The sequence below is a fragment of the Leucopleurus acutus genome (genome assembly GCF_964270905.1).
Source record: "Leucopleurus acutus genome assembly, chromosome: Y".
NCBI lineage: Eukaryota > Metazoa > Chordata > Mammalia > Artiodactyla > Delphinidae > Leucopleurus > Leucopleurus acutus.
Window position 1 is genome coordinate 15,040,990 of NC_139164.1, and position 18,705 is coordinate 15,059,694.

Below are 18,705 nucleotides of genomic sequence, written 5' to 3' on the forward strand. Positions count from 1 at the left end.
TCACTTTAAATATATCATGCCACTCTCTTCTGGCTTATAGAGTTTCTGCTGAGAAATCACTTGTTAACCTTGTGGGAGTTCCCTTGTATGTTATTTGTCATTTTTCTCTTGTAGCTTTCAATAATTTTTCTTTAATTTTTGTCAATTTGATTACCATGTATCTACGTGTGTTTCTCCTTGGCTTTATCCTTCCTGGGACTCTCTGCGTTTCCTGGACTTGGGTGGCTATTTCATTTCCCATGTTAGAGAAATTTTCAACTATAATCTCTTAAAATATTTTCTTGGGTCTATTCTCTCTCTCTCCTCCTTCTGGGACCCCTATAATGCGAATGTTGCTATGTTTAATTTTGTCCCAGAGGTCTCTTAGGCTGTCTTCATTTCTTTTTGTTCTTTTTTCTTTATTCTGTTATGTGGCAGTGAATTCCACCATTCTGACTTCCAGGTCAGTTATCTATTCTTCTGCCTCAGTTATTCTGCTATTGATTCCTTCTAGTGTATTTTTCATTTCAGTTATTGTATTGTTCATATCTGTTTGTTTGTTCTATAATTCTTCTACGTGTTTGTTTTTTAATTCTTCTAGGTCTCTTTTAAACATTTCTTGCACCTTCTCGATCTTTCCCTCCATTCTTTATCCAAGGTCCTGGATCATCTTCACTATCATTATTCTGAATTCTTTTTCTGGAAGTTTACCTATCTCCACTTCACGTAGTTGTTTTTCTGGGGTTTTATCTTGTTCCCTCACCTGGTACATAGCCTTCTTCCTTTTCATCTTGTCTATCTTTCTGTGAATATGATTTTTGTTTCACAGCCTGCAGGATTTTTGTTCTTCTTGCTTCTGCTCTCTGCCCTCTGGTAGATGAGGGTATCTAAGAGTCTTGTGCAATTTTCCTGATGGGAGGGACTGGTGGTGGGTAGAGCTGGGTGTTGTTCTGGTGGACAGAGCTCAGTAAAACTTTAATCTGTTTGTCCACTGATGTGTGGGGCTGGGTTACCTCCCTTTTGGTTGTTTGGCCTGAGGCAACCCAACACTGGAAACTACCCAGCTCTTTTGTGGGGCTAATGGTGGACTCTGGGAGGGCTCATGCCAAGGAGTACATCTCAGAACTTCTGCCACCAGCGTCCTTGTCGTTACAGTGAGCCATAGCCAACCCCCGCCTCTGCAGGAGACCCTCTGACACTAGCAGGTAGGTGTTATTCAGTCTTCTATGGGGTCACTGTTCCTTCCCCTGGGTCCTGATGTGCACACTACTTTGTGTGTGCCCTCCAAGAATGCAGTCTCTGTTTCCCCCAGTCCTGTCAAAGTCCTGCAATCAAATTCCACTAGCCTTCAAAGTCTGATTGTCTAGGAGTTCCTCCTCCTCTTGCTGGACCCCCAGTTTGGGAAGCCTGATGTGGGACCAAGAACCTTCACTCCATTGGGTAGACTTCTGTGGTATAAGTGTTCTCCAGTTTGTGAGTCACCCACCCAGCAGTTATGGGATTTGATTTTATTTTGATTGCACTGTTCCTACCATCTCATTGTGGTTTCTCCCTTGTCTTTGAATGCGGGGTATCTTTTTTGGTGAGTTCCAGTGTTTTCCTGTTGATGGCTGTTCAGCAGTTAGTTGTGATTCTGGTGCTCTTGCAAGAGGGAGTGAGCGCACATTGTTCTACTCCACCATCTTGAGTTTGTTATTTCTATTGAGGTTTTCAAAGTGCATGCGCTAAGTGTATTTACTAGTTTAGTTATTTACTAGTATTTACTAGTATTTACTAGTATTTACTAGTTTTTACTAGTATTTACTAGTATTTACTAGTTTAGTTATTTACTAAGTGTATTTACTAGTTTAGTTATTTATTCTTAATTGCATATTAATTTACTTATTTAGATTTATGAATTTCCCCCCTGAGTACCAAATACAGAAATATGTAAATATATTTTATCATTATTGTTTGATAGGCTCCAGTTATGTTTCTATTTTCCCCTTATGTTTCTAAGTGATGCTTAGAAAACAATTTCCAAATTCTACATGGCAAGGTCTTTTTGTACAAAAATTTTTCTATAGTTTTTGAATTCTTATCAGAAAATATTTTCTTTACTCTTTTTACTTTTTACACTATATTGATGTTTCTTTCTGACATGTACTCAATGTAAGATTTTTATGGCACATGAAGAGAGGTATTGCTTTATAATACAGAGTTTGATGTATACAAATTATGTTCACTGCTTATTTTTACTTTGAGGTATTTTATATGTTTTATTCTTACAAAGTTAACTCAAGCAGCATGCATTTGAATTTCTTTGGTTCACTTATCACAGGTTTTTTCAATCAGTACCACATAACTCTCTGTTGGTTGAAACTGTGGATGCAGAATTGAGAGTATGGAGGATGACTGTAAAGTTATATATGGATTTTTTATTTTGTGGGTGTTGGTGGCCCTAATTCTTATATCTTTCAAGAGACAATTGTACATAAAAATATCTGTTTTGAACTACGGAATTAGAATCTCCTACTACTCATCTGTTTTGAGACAGTTTTAGATGATTTTTGCTTTTGGTTTACTCAATTACTTTGTGCCTATGTGTCCATAACTGCTAGATAACCATTACGTATTTTGCCTTTTATAAGTATAAACAGTTCTTTATATAATTAATTATTTTAAAATTCTAAACATAATCTTGTATGATACTTAGATTTCAATATCAATTTTCTTTTTGTTTATATTTTTCTGGTCCTTCTATTTCTGTTCTTTTATTTATGGCATTACTAAGATATCCTGTCTTAGATGTACAGAGCATATATTTGAGTATTTCTTCTGATATGAATTAGTTTCTTTTAATACATAAATTTAATAATTTATTTTTATAAATATTTAAGATATATTCTCTGATATCTCATCATATATTACATTATACTTTCTGTTTTTTATGCTTTAACAACTTCTCCTGGCTTTCTTCAACCTCTCTGGCAAAGTCCCTGCCTCCATTTTACTCTTATCATCCTAGCCATTACATTTGGATATTAACAATACTGGGTCATTGATCTTTCAGCTTCACATCCATATATGCAACCACCTCTGGGAACTCTCTACTTGAATATCATAAACTCACCCCAAGTTCAGCATGTCAAATTTAATTCATAATATATACTACCTCCTTCCCACTAAACCAGAAATTAAAAACCAATAAACAAACTTCTTTTATAATGTATGGCATTCTTGTCTATCCATGTACATCTTTGTTGCATAGCCTAGAAAATTTGAAGTTATCCCAAACACCTCCGCCTTCTCATACCCTCAGGTCTCATTAACCATTCATGGCATGTGTCTCAATTTTAACTCCTATGTATCTCTTGAATCCACTTAACTCTATGTATATTGCCACAACCTAAGTCAAGTTACTATCACCTTGCACCTGAAATGCTGTGTTTTCTTGACATTGACATCACATATTTTTTAGTTTTTATTTTCCTATTTCAGTAAAAAATTTCATTGGAATCTTGATAAGAACTGCACTGAATCTATAGATGTTTTATGTAGTGCAAACATTTTAATTCTTTAACTCAATGAACGTGAGATATCTTTACGTTTACTTTGTCTTCTTCAATTTCTTTCATCAATGTCTTCTAATTTTTTAGTGTAGAGGTCTTTCACCTTGGTTAAATTTATCCTAAGCTATTCCATTGTTTTCGAAGCTAGTGTAATTGGTATTGTTTTCTTTGATTCTCTTTAAAATAACTTGTTTGGGTACAGAAACACTACTGATTTTTATAATTTGTTTTGTATCCTGCAACTTTACTTAGATTTTTAGATATAACGGGTTTTGGTGGAATCTTTAGAATTTTCTATAGATAAAATAATCTCATGTACAGACACAATTGTTCTTCTTCCTTTCTAATTCTGGCGACTTTATCTCTTTTTCTTGTCTAATTTCTCTAGCTAGGAATTCTAGTTCTAGGTTGAAAAGGGATGGTGAGAATGGGAGTCTTTGCCTTGACATAAAAGAAAAAGGTTTCAAAGTTTCATCATTGACTATAATGTCAGCTGTGGGCTTGTCATATACTGCCTTTATTACATTGAGACATATTCCTTGTATACCTAGATTTTGGAGAGTTTTTATCATGAATAAATGTTGAGTTTTGTCAAATGATTTTTCTGTGTCTATTGAGATGAGTTTATGACTTTTATCTTTCATTCCATTGATGTGGTGTATCACATTTATTGTTTTGCATGTGTTGAACCATCCTTGCATCAGAGGGATGAATCTCATTTTATCATGGTCAATGAAACTTCTAATGTGCTGCTGAATACAATTTATGAGTATTTTATTAGAAATTTTATTCATCTATATTTATTAGGAGTATTGGCCTGTATTTCTTTTATTCTTGCAGTGTTCTTTCTGGTTTTGGTGTTATGGTAATGCTGGCCTTGTAAAACAAGTGTAAATTGTTCCCTCCTTTTTTATTTTTTGGAAAGTTCTGAGAAGGATTAGTATTCATTCTTTCTTAAATATTTGGTAGAATTTATTAGTGAAGCCATCCAAAGGCCCAGGACTTTTCTGTGTTGGGAGAGTTATGATCACTGATTCAATCAACTTATTTAATACTGATTTGTTCAGCTTTTCTATTTCTTTCTAATTCAGTTTGGTAAGTTGTATATGTCTAGGAACATATTCATTTTTCTAGGTTGTCTTGTTTGTTGCTGTGTAGTTGTTAATGATAGTTTCTTATGATCCTTTGTATTTCTGTGTCAATGTCTCTTCTTTCATTTCTGATTTTGCTGATTTAAGCTCTCTTTTTTCCTTAGTTAGTCCAGCTAAAGGCTTGTCAATTTTGTTTATCTTTTCAAAGAACTACATCTTAGCTTTTTTAACCTTTTCTGTTGTTTTCCTCTTCTTTATTTCATTTATTTCTGCTGTAATTTTTTTATTATCTTCTGCTAACTTTGGACTTTGTTTTTTCTTCTTTTTCTACTTCCCTTGGTTGTATTGTTAGGATGTTCATTGAAATTTTTCTATTTTCTTGATGTATGCATATATAGCAAGAAATTTTCCTCTTTGAATTTTTGCTGCGTCTCATAGGTTTTGTTATGTTCTGTTTCTATTTTTGTTTGTCTCAAGCTACTTTAAATTTCATATTTAATTTATTTTTTAATCCACTTATTGCACAGAAGAGTGTTATTTAATTTCCACATTTTGTGTGAATTTTCCAGTTTTTAAAAAATTTTATTTATTTTGTTGTGATGGGTCTTAACTGCAAAAGGCGGACTTCTTAGTTGCAGATCCAGGTCTCCTTAGTTGTGGCATGTGAACTCTTAGTTGTGGCATGCATGTGGGATATAGTTCCCTGATCAGAGATCAAACCTGGTCCCCCTTTGTAGGGAGCCTTGAGTCTTATCCACTGCACCACCAGGGAAGCCCCTCCAGTTTTTCTTTCATTATTAATTTCTAGTTTCACACCTTTGTGATCAAGAAGTATGCTTGATGTGATTTCAGTCTACTTAAATGTGTTAAGCATTGTTTTGTGGCCCAAGGTATGATCTATTCTAGAAAATGTTCCATTGTGCTTGAAAATTATGTGTATTCTACTGTTATGGGATGGAATGTTCTGTAAATGTCTGTTAGGTCCATTTAGTCCATAGTATTATTCAAATCTGCTATTTCCTTATTGTTATAGTTTGGACAATAATACCTATTGTTGAAAGTGGGTTATTGAAGTCCCTGACTGTTATTGTATTGCTGATTATTTCTCACTTTAGTTCTGTTAGTATTTGCTCTATATGTTGAGGTACTTCAATGATGAGTGTATAAATATTAACAAATGTATCAGTTGATTTATCCATATATCAATTTATCATGATCTTCTTTGTGTCCTTTGATAATTTTTAGTTTAAAGTCTATTTTGTCTTCTAAAATACAGTTAGCACTGCTTTCATTAAGTTACCATTTGAAATATCTTTTTCCATCCCTCAGTTTCAATGTATATGTGCCCTTAAAGCAAAATGAAATCCCTTAGAAGCAGCATATCACTATATTTCTTTTCTTTTCTTTTTACATATTTATTGGAGTATAATTGCTTTACAATGGTGTGTTTCTGCTTTATAACAAAATGAATCAGTTATACATATACATATGTTCCCATATCTCTTCCCTCTTGCATATCTCTCCCTCCCACCCTCCATATCCCACCCCTCCAGGTGGTCACAAAGCACCAGGCTGATCTCCCCGTGCTATGCGGCGGCTTCCCACTAGCTATCCATTTTACATTTGGTAGTGTATATATGACCATGCCACTCTCTCGCTTTCTCACAGCTTACCCTTCCCCCTCCCCATATCCTCAAGTCCTTTCTCTAGTAGGTCTGTGTCGTTTTTCCTGTCTTACCCCTAGGTTCTACATGACATTTTTTCCCCTTAAATTCCATATATATGTGTTAGAAAACGGTATTTGTCTTTCTCTTTCTGACTTACTTAACTCTGTATGAAAACACTAGGACCATCCACCTCATTACAAATAGCTCAATTTCGTTTCTTTTTATGGCTGAGTAATATTCCATTGTATATATGTGCCACATCTTCTTTATCCATTCATCCAATTATGGACACTTAGGTTGTTTCCATCTCTGGGCTATTGTAAATAGACCTGCAATGAATATTTTCGTACATGACTCTTTTTGAATTATAGTTTTCTCAGGGTATATGCCCAGTAGTGGGATTGCTGGGTCACATAGTAGTTTTATTTATAGTTTATTAAGATATCTCCATACTGTTCTCCATAGTGGCTGTACCAATTCACATTCCCACCAGCAGTGCAAGAGTGTTCCCTTTTCTCCACATCCTCTCCAGCATTTATAGTTTCTAGATATTTTGATGATGGCCATTCTGACTGGTGTGAGATGATATCTCATCGTAGTTTTGATTTGCATTTCTCTAATGATTAATGAGGTTGACCATTCTTTCATGTGCTTGTTGGCAGTCTGTATATCTTCTTTGGAGAAATGTCTATTTAGGTCTTCCACCCATTTTTGAATTCGGTTTTTTGTTCTTTTGTTATTGAGCTGCATGAGCTGCTTATAAATATTGGAGATTAATCCTTTGTCAGTTGCTTTATTTGCAAATATTTTCTCCCATTCTGAGGGTTGTCTGTTGGTCTTGTTTATGGTTTCCTTTGCTGTGCAAAAGCTTTGAAGTTTCATTAGGTCCCATTTGTTTATTTTTGTTTTTATTTCCATTTCTCTAGGAGGTGGGTCGAAAAGGACCATGTTGTGATTTATGTCATAGAGTGTTCTGCCTGTGTTTTCCTCTAAGATTTTGATAGTTTCTGGCCTTACATTTAGGTCTTTAATCCATTTTGAGCTTATTTTTGTGTATGGAGTTAGGGAGTGATCTAATCTCATACTTTTACATATACCTGCCCAGTTTTCCCAGCACCACTTATTGAAGAGGCTGTCCTTTCTCTACTGTACATTCCTGCCTCCTTTATCAAAGATAAGGTGACCATATGTGCGTGGGTTGATCTCTGGGTTTTCTATCCTGTTCCATTGATCTATCTCTCTGTTTATGTGCCAGTACCATACTGTCTTGATTACTGTAGCTTTGTAGTATAGTCTGAAGTCAGGGAGCCTGAATCCTCCAGCTCCATTTTTCGTTGCCAAGATTGCTTTGGCTATTCAGGGTCTTTTGTGTTTCCATACAAATTGTGAAACTTTTAGTTCTAGTTCTGTGAAAAATGCCAGTGGTAGTTTGATAGGGATTGCATTGAATCTATAGATTGCTTTGGGTAGTAGAGTCATTTTCACAATGTTGATTCTTCCAATCAAAGAACATGGTATATCTCTCCATCTATTTGTATCATCTTTAATTTCTTTCATCAGTGTCTTATAATTTTCTGCATACAGGTCTTTTGTCTCCTTAGGTATGTTTATTCCTACATATTTTGTTCTTTTTGCTGCAGTGGTAAATGGGAGTGTTTAATAGATTTCACTTTCAGATTGTTCATCATTAATGTATAGGAATGCCAGAGATTTCTGTGCATTACTTTTGTATCCTGCTACTTTACCAAATTCATTGACTAGCTCTAAGTAGATTTCTGGTAGCATCTTTAGGGTTCTCTATGTATAGTATCATGTCATCTGCAAACAGTGACAGATTTACTTCTTTTTTTCTGATTTGGATTCCTTTTATTTCCTTTTCTTCTCTGATTGTTGTGGCTAAGACTTCCAAAACTATGTTGAATAAGAGTGGTGAGAGTGGGCAACCTTGTCTTGTTCCTGATATTAGTGGAAATGCTTTCAGTTTTTCATCATTGAGGATGATGTTAGCTGTGGGTTTGTCATATATGGCCTTTATTATGTTGGGGAAAGTTCCCTCTATGCCTACTTTCTGCAGGGTGTTTATCATAAATGGGTGTTGAATTTTCTCAAACCTTTCTCTGCATCTATTGAGATGATCATATGGTTTTTCTCCTTCAATTTGTTAATATTGTCTATCACATTGATTGATTTGCATATATTTAAGAATCATTGCATTTCTTGAATAAACCCCACTCGATCATGGTGTATGATCCTTTTAATGTGCTGTTGGATTCTGTTTGTTAGTATTTTTTGACGATTTTTACATCTATGTTCATCAGTGATATTGGTCTGCAGTTTTCATTCTTTGTGACATCCTTGTCTGGTTTTGGTGTCAGGGTGATGGTGGCCTTGTAGAATGAGTTTGGGAGTGTTCCTCCCTCTGCTATATTTTGGAAGAGTTTGAGAAGGATAGGTGTTAGCTCTTCTCTAAATGTTTGATTGAATTCGCCTGTCAAGCCATCTGTTCCTGGGCTTTTGTATGTTGGAAGATTTTTAATCACAGTTTCAATTTCAGTGCTTGTGATAGGTCTGTTCATATATTCTATTTCTTCCTGATTCAGTGTTGGTAGGTTGTGCATTTCTATGAATTTGTCACTTTCTTCTAGGTTGTCCATTTTACTGGCATAGTGTTGCTTGTAGTAATCTCTCATGATCCTTTGTATTTCTGTGTGTCAGTTGTTACTTCTCCTTTTTCATTTCTAATTCTATTGATTTGAATCTTCTTCCTTTTTTTCTTGATGAGTGTGGCTAATGGTGTTGCAATTTAGTTTATCTTCTCAAAGAACCAGCTTTCAGTGTTATTGACCTTTCCTCTCATTTCCTTCATTTCTTTTTCATTAATTCTGATCTGATCATTATGATTTCCTTCCTTCTGTTAACTTTGGGGTTCTTTTTTTGTTCTTCTTTCTCTAATTGTTTTAGGTGCAAGGTTATGTTGTTTATTTGAGATGTTTCTTGTTTCTTAAGGTAGGATTGTATTGCTATAAACTTCTCTCTTAGAACTGCTTTTGTTGCATCCCATAGGTTTTGGGTCATCTTGTCTCCATTGTCATTTGTTTCTAGGTGTTTTTAAAATTTTCTCTTAGATTTCTTCAGTGATCCCTTCGTTATTAAGTAGTGTATTGTTTAGCCTTCATGTGTTTGTATTTTTACAGATCTTTTCCTGTAATTGATATCTAGTCTCATAGTGTTTTGGTTAGAAAAGATACTTGATACAATTTCAATTTTCTTAAATTTACGAAGGCTTGATTTGTGCCCCAAGATATGATCTATCCTGGAGAATGTTCATAAGCACTTGAGAAAAATGTGTATTCTGTTGTTTTTGATGGAATGTCCTATAAATATCAAGTAAGTCAATCTTGTTTAATATATCATTTAAAGCTTGTATTTCCTTATTTATTTTCATTTTGGATGACCTGTCCATTGGTGAAAGTGCGGTGTTAAAGTCCCCTACTATGACTGTGTTACATTGATTTCCTCTTTTATGGCTGTTAGTATTTGCCTTATGTATCGAGGTGTTCCTTTGTTGGGTGCATAAATATTTACAATTGTTATATCTTCTTCTTGGATTGATCCCTTGATCATTATGTAGTGTCCTTCTTTGTCTCTTCTCATAGTCTTTATTTTAAAGACTATTTTGTCTGATATCAGAATTGCTACTCCAGCTTTCTTTTGGTTTCCGTTTTCATGGAATATCTTTTTCCATCCCCTTATTTTCAGTCTGTATGTGTCTCTAGGTCTGAAGTGGGTCTCTTGTAGACACAATATATATGGGTTTTGTTTTTGTATCCATTCAGGCAATCTGTTTCTTTTGGTGGGAGCATTTAGTCCATTTACATTTAAGGTAATTATCGATATGTATGTTACTATTCCCATTTTCTTAATTGTTTTGGGTTCGTTATTGTAGGAGTTTTCCTCTTCTTTTGTTTCTTGCCTAGAGAAGTTCCATTAGCATTTGTTGTAAAGCTGGTTTGGTGGTGCTGAACTCTCTCAGCTTTTGCTTGACTGTAAAGCTTTTAATTTCTCCATCAAATCTGAATGAGATCCTTGCAGGGTAGAGTAATCTTGATTGCAGGTTTTTCTCCTTCATCACTTTAAATATGTCCTGCCACTCCTTTCTTGCTTGCAGAGTTTCTCCTGAAAGATCAGCTCTTAACCTTATGGACATTTCCTTGTGTGTTATTTGTTGTTTTCCCCTTGCTGCTTTTAATATGTTTTCTTTGTATTTAATTTTTGACAGTTTGATTAATATGTGTTTTGGCGTATTTCTCCTTATATTTATCCTGTATGGGACTCTCTGTACTTCCTGGACTTGATTAAGTATTTCCTTTCCCAAATTAGGGAAGTTTTCAACTATAATCTCTTCAAATATTTTCTCAGTCCCTTTCTTTCTTTCTTATTCTTCTTGAACACTTATAATTCAAATGTTCATGCACTTAATGTTGTCCCAGAGGTCTCTGAGACTGTACTCAGTTCTTTTCATTCTTTTTCCTTTATTCTGCTCTGCAGTAGTTATTTCCACTATTTTATCTTCCAGGTCACTTATCCATTCTTCTGCTTCAGTTATTCTGCTTTTTTTCCCATCTAGAGTATTTTTAATTTCATTTATTGTGTTGTTCATCATTACTTGTTTCATCTTTAGTTCTTGTAGGTACTTGTTAAATGTTTCTTGCATTTTGTGTATTCTATTTCCAAGATTTTGGATCATCTTTAGTATCATTATTCTGAGTTCTTTTTCAGGTAGACTGCCCATTTCTTCACTTGTTAGGTCTGGTGGGTTTTTATCTTGCTGCTTCAACTGCTGTGTGTTTTTCTGTCTTCTCATTTTGCTTATCTTACTGTTTTGGGGTTCTCCTTTTTACAGGCTGCAGGTTCGTAGTTCCTGTTGTTTTTGGTGTCTGTCCCCAGTGGCTAACATTGTTTCAGCAGGTTGTGTAGGCTTCCTGGTGGACGGGACTAGTGCCTGTGTTCTGGTGGCTGAGGCTGGATCTTGTCTCTCTGGTGGGCAGGTCCACGTCTGATAGTGTGTTTTGGGGTTTCTGTGGGCTTATTATGATTTTAGGCAGCCTCTCTGCTAATGAGTGAGGTTGTGTTCCTGTCTTGCTAGTTGTTTGGCATAGGGTGTCCAGCACTGTAGCTTGCTGGTCATTGAGTGAAGCTGGGTGCTGGTGTTGAGATGGAGATCTCTGGGAGATTTTTGCCATTTGATATTATATGGAGCTGGGAGGTGTCTTGTTGACCAGTGCCCTGAAGTTGGCTCTCCCACCTCAGAGGCACAGCACTGACTCCTGGCTGCACCACCAGGAGCCTTTCGTAAACGTGGCTCAGAATAAAAGGGAAAAAATGTAGAGAGAAAGAAAGAAAGGAAGGAAGGAAGGAAGGAAGGAAGGAAGGAAGGTGGGAGGGTGGGAGGGGAAGAGGGAGGGAGGAAGGAATGAAGGAAAGGAGGAAGGAAGGAGGGAAAGAAAAAGAAAGGAAGAAAGAAAGAGAAAAAGAAAGGAAGAAAGATGGTAAAATAAAATAAAATAAAGTTGTTAAAATAAAAAATAGTTATTGAGAAAAAAAAAGGGCTTCCCTGGTCATGCAGTGGTTGAGAATCTGCCTGCCAGTGCAGTGGCCACATGTTTGAGCCCTGGTCTGGGTAGATCCCACATGCCGTGGAGCAACTGGGCCCATGAACGACAACTGCTGAGCCTGTGCGTCTCGAGCCTGTGCTCCGCAACAAGAGAGGCCACTACAATGAGAGGCCCATGCACCACCATGAAGAGTGGTCCCTGCTCACTGCAACTAGAGAAAGCCCTTGCACCAAAACTAAGACCCAACACAGCCAAAAATATATAAATTTATTTTTTAAATGTATTTTTAAAAAGAAAAAAAACAAAGAAACGGACGGATAGAACCCGAAGACAAATGGTGGAAGCAAAGCTATACAGACAAAATCTCACACAGAAGCATATACATAAACACTCAAAAAAGAGGAAAAGGGGAAAAAATCATAAATCTTGATCTCAAAGTCCACTTCCTCAATTTGGGATGATTCATTGTCTATTCATGTATTCCACAGATGCATGGTACATCAAGTTGATTATGGAGCTTTAATTCACTGCTTCTGGGGCTGCTCGGAGGGATTTCCCTTTCTCTTCTTTGTTCTCACAGCTCCCGGGGCTCAGTTTTGGATTTGGCCCAGCCTCTGCCTGTAGGTCGCCTGAAGGCGTCTGTTCTTTGCTTAGACAGGACGGGGTTAAAGGAGCAGTTGCTTCCGGGACTCTGGCTCACTGAGGCCTGGGGGAGGGAGGGGTACAGAGTGCGGGGCAGCCTGCGGTGGCAGAGGCCAGTGTGACGTTGCACCAGCCTGAGGCGCGCCGTGTGTTCTCCGGGAGAAGTTGTCCCTGGATCCCGGGACCCTGACAGTGGCGGGCTACACAGGCTCCCTGGAAGTGGGGTGTGGATAGTGAACTGTGCTTGCACACAGGCTTCTTGGTGGTGGCAGCAGCAGCCTTAGCGTCTCATGCCCATCTCTGGGGTCCGCGCTTTTAGCCATGGCTTGCGCCTGTCTCTGGAGCTCCTTTAAGCAGCGCTCTTCATCCCCTCTCCTCGTGCACCAGGAAACAAAGGGGCAAGAAAAAGTCTCTTGCCTCTTCAGCAGGTCCAGACTTTTCCCCGGACTCCCTCCTGGCTAGCCGTGGTGCACTAACCCCTTCAGGCTGTGTTCATGCTGCCAAACCTGCGCTCTGACCGAAGCCCAAACCTCGGCTCCCAGCCCCACCCGCCCTGGCAAGTGAGCAGACAAGCCTCTCGGGCTGGTGAGTGCCGGTCAGCACCGATCCTCTGTGGGAATCTCTCCACTTTGCCCTCTGTACCCCTGTGGCTGCGCTCTCCTCTGCGGCTCTGAGGTTTCTCCGCTCCACCACCTGCAGTCTCTGCCCGCAAGGGGCTTCTAGTGTGTGGAAACCTTTCCTCCTTCATGGTTCCCTCCCACTGGTGCAGGTCCCATCCCTATCCTTTTGTCTCTGTTTTTTCTTTTTTCTTTTGCCCTACCCAGGTACATGTGTTGTTTCTTGTCTTTTGGGAGGTCTGAGGTCTTCTGCCAGCGTTCAGTAGGTGTTCTGTAGGAGTTGTTCCACATGTAGATGTATTTCTGGTGTATCTGTGGGGAGGAAGGTGATCTCCGCATTCTACTCTTCCACCATCTTCCCCCTGAGTCCCACTATATTTCTTTCCAATCCATTCAGCCACTTCTGTGTCTTTTGATTGGAGAATTTAATTCATTTACATTTAAACTAATTATTGACAGATAAGGACTTACTATTGCCGTTTTGTTAAGCATGACCTGACTACTTTGTAGATCCATTGATTCTTGCTTCTTATCTTTCAGTGTTCTTTTGTGACTAGTTGACTTTCTGTTGCAGTATGCTTTGACTCCTTTATCATAAATTTTTATAACTATAGTTTTTATCTTCATGGTTAGCGTGAATCTTACATAAAATACCTCATTTATAAATCCAGTCTTAAGTTGATAACAAGTTAACATTGAAAGCATTGTTACACTTTACACTTTCATTTGTCTCCTCACATTTTAGGGTATTAATGTTACAATTTACCTATTTTTATATTGTTTATATCAATATAGTATATAAGTATTTATAATATATATAGATTAATATAGTATATAAATATATACATATTTATATATACAAAAACAAATTGTTATAGTTATGGTTATTATTTGTTTTTTAAATTTTAAACTAGAGTTTTAATGAATTATACACCTCTATTACAATATCAAAGAACATGACTTTGACTCTATATTAATGCTTACCAGTGAGATTTACACTACTTTCATTATGTTTATACATGTTAATTGGTGTCCTTTTACTTCTATTCAAAGAACTCCCTTAGCATTTCTTAAAAGGCGATTTATTGTGCTAAGGTTCCTCAGCTCCTCTTTGTTTAGGGAAGTCTTTATCTTTCCTTTATTTCTGAGGGACAGATTTGTTGGATATAGTACTCTTGGTTGACAGTACTTTTCTTTCAATATTTTGAATATATCATTCCATTCTTTCATTGCCTGAAAAGCTTCTGTTGAGAAATCAGCCTATAGTCTAATGAAGGTTAATTTGTGTATGTAATGTCACTTTTCTCTTGCTGCTTTGAAAACTCTCTTTTTGTATTTGACTTACAATTTAATTAAAATGTATTCCTCCCTTTTGGGGGAAGGGCTTCATAAATATTGATGTCCACTTCTCTCCCAGCTTTGGGAAGTTTCCAGCCATTATTGTCTTAAATATACTTTCTATCTCTTTCTCTTTCTCTTCTCCTTCTAGGATTTCCATACTGTATGCATTGTTTCTTTTAATGGTGTCTCACATGTCCCATGGGCTTTCTTCACTCTTTTTCTTTTCTTTTTTTTTCTTTTTTTTCTTCCTCTTGCTGGACAATTTCAAATGATTGCCTTCTAGATCACTGATTCTTTTTTTATGCTATTTAAGTCTTTTCTTCAAGTTTTCTACTGAATTCTTCAATTAATTCATTGTTTTCTTCAGGCCAAAGATGTTTGTTTTTACTTTATGTTTCCACTTCTTTGTTGAACTTCTTGTTTTGTTCATGTATTGTTTTCTTAATTTCTTTAGTTGTCTACGTGTTTTTTGTTGTTCACAAAACTAAGATTACTCTAAATCCTTTGTTAAACAGTTCATAGTTCTCAATTTTTTAGGGTCAGTCATTGGTATATCTGACAAAACTTTTTCTATCCTTCTGCAGTAATAGATATCATATTCTCCTGTCTCTATTTTGACTGGAAAGTGGACTGCTTATGTTAATACTAAAAAATGATGCCAGATTCTGCCTTAGTGCTTCATAAACATTTACTCATTCAGTTTGACACCCAGAGCAAAAGAGGATTTTCTATAATTATCTACATGTTCAGGTAAAGAAACAAAGTAAGTAAGTATATTTCAGGTGCATCAAATGCATTGCATAACTGGAATTTGAGCCAGTATGTCTGATTCCAAATTCTCTTTCTAACCAAAATCATTATACCGTGCAATCTCAGTTTAACATTCTATATGCCAAAAAAAGAGAACTTCACACGTAGACAGAACTTTAAAAATTGTTTGTGTAATGACTACTATTCATGTCCTTTATCCTACAAACATTGTAATTAATACAAACTTGTTGGCTAAAATTTTTAACTTCTATAGGCAAGGCATGCTGTTTTATATTTTAATGCATTCTCTTTAACATTTAGTAGAGTGTCTCACTTTCTGTGACTATTCCTTAATAAGTAGAAAGTTAAACTTATTACTTTTAATAATTATATGACATAATAAACAGATTAATATAATTGGTTTCACCAAGGATTATGGTGAAGAGAACCCTCAAAATTTTATGTCATTGGTTCTATTAACAAACATTTACTAAACTAGATTTTTCAGTAAAGCTCAATTCACAGCCTTACTGTTGCCAGACAAGGTAAGCACCTTCTTTTTAAATTTTCCTAAAATTTAGGGTTAGTGAACTAATAGTCACTGTCATAACCTTGCTATGTTATAAAAGATATTTATTCAATTGTTAATTATTCAAAGGATTAATAATTTTGCCCCATTTTTAAGAATGAAAAGAAAAGCCAACTTCTTATGACATGAATATTAAAGTAGAACAAAACTTCCAGGTATTTTCAGTTACTGTGCTGCTTCTCAATGTTTAAATTTTACTAAAAGAAGATTCCACTTTACCCTGTGTGGAAGGAAAAATTTTAAGATTACCCCCAATGACATTTTCTCCAATATGACTCCTGTGATTACATTATATTATGGGGGAAAAGACAGTTAATTTTATGTGTCCACTTGGTTGGCTCTCAATACCCAGATACTTGGTAAAACATTATCTGGATATTTCTGTGACACTGTTTCTGGATGATATTTGCATTTAAATCTGTGGACTTTGAGTGAAGCAGATTGCCTTCTGTATGAGTGGGCCTCATCAAATTAGTTGAAGGCCTGAATAAAACTAAAGTTTGACCTCCCTCAAGCAGAAGTTTTCCAACATATGGCCTTTAGACTTAAACTGCAAAATTGTTCTTTTGGCTTCTTCAGCGGACTACTACTGGACTTGAATTGCCATTCTTTCCTGAGTACCCGGTCTGCTGGCCTCCTCCATCAAATTTGCCTCTCACTCAGCCTCCACCATCATGTGAGCCAATTTCTTAAAATAAGTCTCTTTCTATGTACATACACACATTTTTTGGGTCTGTTTCCCAGGAGAACCCTGAGTAATACAATTTTGTAGATAAGCTGAAAATTACTCTGGCTTGGAAATCTTGGATATTACCATAATACAAGCAAGAGGTGAACTCTCCTTGGGGACGAGTCAAATATCATCAGGAGTTACAGCAGTAGGTTGATGCTCTAAATACAGCACTTACTATATTATCAGTCTAGTATGAGCCACAGTCATAATTGAGCCTCAGGTTTATTTTTGATGTGGGGCATCTTGATTAATATCCCTACAAATAATTCCAAGGTTTTCCATCATAATCTTGGATAGTTTTGTCTTCAACTTCTTTTAGGACCAGTAAGCTGAACATAGTGAAAAATTAAAATCATTCTGAAAGTAAGATGATGTGATTTAATTGTCAAAAGAATTCACAATGCACAAGTCACACAAAATATGGTAAAACACTAATTTAATCACACAATGTCTGTGGAATATTGCTACACCAATCATGTTCTTCCATTTTTATTTTCCTTAGGAAAACATGACCCTTCAGTCTTTGCTTCTGCCTTTTTCTGGTAATCTCTGGTTTATGTGAATTCTTCGCTGAAGCAAATTGTTCTAAAACCTATCCTTTCAATTATAAACAAAAAAGTCTCTATTATTGAGAGTGCAACAATTGTCAACTGCAAGAATCTTCCCAAAGAATGGGCCAACATGTAACAGAACTAGATATGTCTGATAATTTCATTACATAAATAATGAATGAATCATTTCAAGGGCTGCAGAATCTTAGTAAGACAAATCAAAACAAAAATGTCAATCTATAATACCGGAATGAAAATAATTATACATGATACAAATAAAAACAGTGTGGTATTACAGATGGAGCATTCCTCAACCTAACCAGTAATACAAAAAACTGCACTGGTTTGCCAGGGTCTTAGAGAGAACTTAGTCTAATTCAAAATGATATAATCTGTGTAATTAAAAACAATGCTTTGGGATTTATGAACTTGGAAATTTCTGTTTGGGGTGGAACTGCTATTTTGGCAATGTGTGTAAAGTGGAAGGTGAAACATTTGAAAAGCTTACAAATTTGATGGCGCTATTAATCTCTTTCAATACACTTTATACATGCAATCAAACCTGCCAAACTCCTTAAGTGAATTTTGTCTTACCAAAAAAAGATCTAAAACATCAGTCAAGAAGACTTCAAGGGATTGAGAAATTGAAGAGTACTAGATTTAAGTGGGAACTGTCCAGGTGTTTCAATGTACCATTTCCATGTTCCTTCTGAAGGAGCCTCTTCAATTCATATACATCCTTGTGGCTTTCAAACCCTGGTCCATCCTTTTATGTTTAAACCCTGACCCAACTTCACTACTTAACACGTTGCTTTGGAAATTCCTACAACCTAGTTTGACAATAAGTCTCTTCTGAAAGTGTTGAATCTTTTTTTTTTTTTTTTTTTTTTGTGGCAAGAAATAGCTCTGGACCGTTTTTAACGAGACTACCTGCCTTAGAAACACTTGAGTTATCTTTGAACTATATAAGGATGGAAATATATGAATATTTCCAAAAACTTCTCTTAGCTTTTGTCTCTCCAGACTTTGCACCTAAGAGATTATGTGTTCCAGAAACTTAAAAAAGAGGATTTCCAGCCCCAAAAGGAGTTCTGCAAATTAAGGATGATCAGTTTGAGCCTTAATTTTATTAAGCAAATCGATTTGATCTTTTCCCAACATTTTCTTATCCTGAAAATTATTTACTTGCAAGAAAACAAAATACTACCCTCGGTAAATTATATCAGGCAAAACTATACAAATGTCTCTTTTTTCCCAAGTCATATCCTTAAACTACCCTTATCTTTAGCATGCTGAGTTTGACCCACATTTAAATTTGTGTTATAAAACTCTCATTTATTTACTTACTTAATTACTTACTTTTGGTTGCATTGGGTCTTTGTTGCAGCACATGGGCTTTCTCTAGTTGTGACCAGCAGGGGCAACTCTTCATTGTGGTGCACGGGTTTCTTATTGTGGTGGCTTCTCTTGTTGAGGAGCATGGGCTTTAGGCATGTGGGCTTCAGTAGCTGTGGCACATGGGTTCGGTAGTTGCGGCTCATGGGCTCTAGAGAGCAGGCTTTGTTGTTGTGGCACACAG

The 18,705-nt window shown here is 36.3% G+C and overlaps 1 pseudogene across 1 annotated transcript; it reads left to right on the forward strand.

Annotated features, from left to right (window-relative positions):
- The first annotated feature begins 17,735 nt into the window (after positions 1 to 17,735).
- LOC309978890 (toll-like receptor 8) lies at positions 17,736 to 18,422 on the forward strand (annotated as a pseudogene). Its single transcript has one exon. The product of its transcript is annotated as a toll-like receptor 8 (transcript).
- Positions 18,423 to 18,705: the final 283 nt, after the last annotated feature.